This window comes from Hyaena hyaena, unplaced genomic scaffold, assembly GCF_003009895.1.
Source record: "Hyaena hyaena isolate Hyena2069 unplaced genomic scaffold, ASM300989v1 scaffold_2065, whole genome shotgun sequence".
NCBI lineage: Eukaryota > Metazoa > Chordata > Mammalia > Carnivora > Hyaenidae > Hyaena > Hyaena hyaena.
The window spans coordinates 1-4804 of record NW_024082698.1 but is presented as its reverse complement, the minus strand read 5'-3'; positions in this window follow the sequence as shown (position 1 = coordinate 4804).

The following is a 4804-nucleotide window of genomic DNA, read 5'->3' as shown; positions in this document are numbered from 1 at the left end:
CATAACCTGCAGCTTGTCTGGAAAGGCATTAAATTAACTCTGCAAAACCTCTTCGAGGTTTTTACATAAACTAATTTGGCATCTGCAAGCAAAAAAAATGATGGATAATAAATGATGCCCAGGTATTTGCTGGACGCCAAGAAGCGCATGAAGGGTTATATGAGAATGCAACTCTGGTCTAAAGAACAGCAAAGCCACCTACATAACACTGTGTAAGACAAAGTTTAAAAAAAAAAAGGCGGTAAAGCACGAAGCCCCTAAAACAGCTCATTGTATAAAGCATACTGAGATACACACACAGGATAGGAAGGTTCAAAGACATTTAACAGTAGAGAATGTTTGTGGATTAAATGATAATTGTTAGGGGTGAAACTCTGACCTGAGACATGGAAGATTAAAGATTGTTATTTTCTGGGGCGCCTGGGTGGCTCAGTCAGTTAAGCATCCTTTGGCTCAGGTCATGATCTCACTGTTTGTGAGCTTCAGCCCTGCATGGGGCTCTGTGCTGAGAGCTCAGAGCCTGGAGCCTGCTTCGGATTTTCAGATTCTGTGTCTCCCTCTCTCTCTGCCCCTCCCCTGCTGTTCTCTCTCTCTCTCTCTCTCTCTCTGTCTCTCAAAAGTAAAGAAATAAATTAAAAAAAATTATTCTTATTTTTTCCCCTGGTGTTTACATCCTTTTATAATGGTTTCTTCCCTGTCTGTTTACTGCACACTACATAGACCAATGGTAAATGTAAAATTTAACTACAATACCTGTCACTATGAAAGAACAAAAGAGATGCACAGAAATTTACATTAGGGCATTTAACATTTTATTTTAAACTTACAATTTAGAAAAAGAAACACAAAACGAAATTCCAGCCAACTCTGAATTTCCTAGAGAGAACACTATGGCAAAACCAGTGGCTTGAACCTCCCAAATAAGTAATTTAATATAATAAAGGAGTAGCCAGGAATCTTTCATTTCTCCATTTGTTCAGTTTCTATGTATCAACTGTAAATTTAAAAAAAAATTTTCTCTTTTTCAATCTGTGTTAGAGGTTTCCTCAGGAAAGCGCACACATAAAAGCACACATAATAAGACTACTTCCCAGGCAGGGACATGGAAAAGTGTAAGCATCAGGCACATGTGCATATGAAGGGCAAGTCCATGAGAGATTCTGAAGAAATACAGATGTGTCTTATGCCTCCAAGGTATTTGAAACACCTCAGGATCACAGAAAGCAAAATGGCATTCGTATACTAAAAGAAGTGTTAACTTTTGTTAACACAAAGTATAACATCACGCTAATATAATCTCTCTGGTGGAGGGGTCTCAACGTCGGCATGCCCTGGCACTTTTCAGGCTCAGGCATATGTGGGCATGGCTGGCACATCGGCCATTTGGGTTTGATAGCCTGTTGGGAAGGGGGACAAATTACTTACTTACTTACTTACTTACTTGCTTACATATCTCTGGGCACATCTGGGAACTGGAGTAGCCTCATAGAAATTCATTGACAGAGGGTAAAGGACACAGTCCAAGGAGAAGGAGCCAGGTGGGGGCCGCTCACTGAAAGGGCCCCAGAATCCTGGGGTGTCTGGGTGGCTCAGTCGGTTAAGCAGGTTAAGCATCTGACTTCTGCTCAGGTCATGATCTCACGGTTCCTGGGTTCGAGCCCCATGTTGGGCTGTGTGCTGACAGCTCAGAGCCTGGAGCCTGCTTTAGATTCTGTGTCTCCCTCTCTCTCTGCCCCTCCCCTGCTCGTGCTCTGTCTCTCTCTCAAAAATAAATAAATGTTTAAAAAATTTGAAAACAGAAAGTGTCCCAGGATCCTGAGAAAAGCATAATGATAATGGCTATTCAGATTCATCCTTAGCTCCATTCCCTGGTGCAAGCCTGGTCCTAGAGAGAGAGAAAGGGCACCAAGTAAAAACAAAGAGGGCAACATATGAGGCTAAGTGCAAGAAGCCAGATGCCAAAGGCCATATACTGTATAATTTCATTTATATGAAATGTGCAGAATAGGTGAATCCACTGACACAGAAAGCACATTCGTGGCTGCCCGGGGCTGGGGTGGGGGCTGGGGAGGAAACTGCTGGCGGTATGGGTTTTCTGGGAAGTATGTTGAAAAAGTTCGAGAAGTAGATAGTGGTGGTGGTTGGACATCGCAAATGTACTTAACGCCACTGAATTGTACACCTTAAAATGGTTCAAATGACAAAGTTTATGCTATGTGTATTTTACTACAATCATAATCATACTCATAATAGCAGCTGTTTCTCCATATGCACACACTGGGGGCCAAACTATACTGTCTTGGGATGCCACAGGGGAGGAGGGCAAGCCGTCTCCACTCTGCATGGCTTCTCAGTTTTGAGGGCTCAGGCCAGCCACCAGCGAGGGTTGTGCCTGGTGAAACAGACGGTGAGACACGGGCAGGGCCACAGACCCGGCCGGGCAGCCCAGAGAGGAAAACGCCAAGCCCACCGGACGGGCATGGGTCTGACAGCGCAGAACAACAGACTGTTATCACAGTGAGCCACGGACTTGCTCCTGAGCTTTCACGAGACCCTCCTCCAGAAATGCCAGAGAGAAGTATGCTTCCAAGTGGAAGGTGGACATCCTGCATGAGCAGATGGAAAACAGTGATGCAATTTGGGTTCAAAATAAGACGGTGCTTCATAGTTTGGAAAGTCATTTATGACGAATGATGTAGCTTTCCAAGACAACCATGTGGACAGATGAGATCACTGACATGTTGCACATCTTGAACTTGGGCTCAGAAGTTCACACAGCTTGACTTTTCCAAGTTCACCTAGCAGGTGAGTGCTAGGGATGACACAGACTTAGGTGTGCCTCTTCCAAGCCCTGAACGTAAGAGAATTGGTTGTGTGGATGGACCAATCTAGTTCCTCTTGAGGGCTGGAACAGTGATAACTGCTCACTCATACAGGGATGCCCTCTGAGGCTTTGCTCTTGAGAAGAGGTGGCCCAGGCACCTGGGCAAAGAAGCTAATTTGGAAGTGTCTGCTCAGTGATGAATCGTTCAGCTCCTGGGAAAGTATGTATGGTTATACCTCTGTCCTGCTGCAGGCAAAACCTTTTTGAAAGCCTGCTGATATGAAATGTAAATGTGCGTCTGAGGATAAAGATGCTAATTTGAGTGCAAGACATGGGTTTTTATAAAGAAGAGAGACACAGGGTTGCAGGAAGGGAGGTTTGAAATCTGAGCAGAATGGAGGTGAGGAAGGGCCACACGGCAATTTATTTGTGTCACAAGTTTGCCATCATGGTAAGAGAATGAGTCATCTACACGGAGACATCAGGCAGAGGCCATACTGGGGTCAGCTTGGGGACATTTTAAGGAAAGTATCTGAGTAGGGGATTCGCTTACATTGTCCGTAGAACTCTGTGACACCCTTGCCTCTAGAGCACTTTTTGTGACTGCAAAGAGCTCTCTCTCTAGATAGATTTGTCCTTAATTGGGAACAGTGACTCCCAAATCTGTTCAGTCTTACAAATCACTGGGCTTGTGGGCCACCAAACTAACTAACTAACTAACTAACTCATGCTTCCTGATGTAGCCTTGCTTTCCTAATGCCCTATCTATCTATCTATCTATTTTGAAAGAGAGACAGGGAGAGCAAGCAGGGGAGAGGCACAGAGAGAGAATCATAAGCAGGCTCCACACTATCATCATGGAGCCTGAGGTGGGGCTCAAACTCATGAACCATGAGATCGTGAGCTGAGCCAAAACCAAGAGTCAGATGCTTCACCTAGTGAGCCACCCAGACACCCCTCTAATGCTGTCTTTATTGTTCACTTGTGTTGTCCACTAAAATCCCCAGGAGAAGAAAAAAGAATGGAGTCTAGAACAACCCAACCAGAGGAATTTGAGTTGGTAAAACTGGATGTCTGCTTTCCCCTTGTACCCCAAGGAATAACACCCAGGATGGCTGAAGCAAGTGTGCAGATCAGGAACCCTTTGGTTCCCTCATTAAGGGCATTTCCAGCCTGCACTGGTGGACAGGAGCTTTGCAAAGTGGATGGGAAAAACAGTGTGTCCAGCACAGACGACTTTGGAAAACCTGCAGAAGGTGAGAACTTTGGGGGAAATTTGTCTTTATTTTTGGCAACGGTGTTAAAAGGAAGCAAAATCTGTCCACCTCAAACATTATGATGTGTAACCACCTCACATATGGCCATGGTTACCAGCTCCAGAAACATCTTTAATCTGTCGTTTGCTTCTCTTGCATGTAAGGCAGATTTCTCAGGATCTGTTGGGGTGTCGGGAGAAAACAAAGAGAAAACATTCTCCCGGCTAAGAATCCCTACAAATGACTGGGTATTGCTGAACCACCAGCCTGTTTTTACCCACTTACAAGGCTTGTTTTTGCCCACTCTGTCTATCTCAAATTGTGGGCAGAATCACTTGGGGAGCTTGTTAGAAAAGTGGATTCCAGAGGGTAGGACAAAATCTGCATTCTAAAGCATCATCCAAGGGGTCAGGAGCCGTTGTCCTTGGGGCTCCTAGCAACCCCGACAGGAGTGGGGGTGGCTCTTCCCTTGGCCTTCAACTGAGGCACCTTGCTCGTCCATCTCCATAACTTTAAGAATGTTTTTTTCTGAAAAATGAATCTGTTCTTCCACTAAAAAAGAGATATTAAAACAAAATCGCGGAGGGAGAGGGCAAGATGGCGGAGAAGTAAGGAGCTCCGTACTTGCACTCGCGCCCATACATCACACAGAAAAGATCTGAAGACATTGGAAACCTTACAAAACCTGAGAGATTGGGAGAAAAAAGACGCAGAATCCACTGAG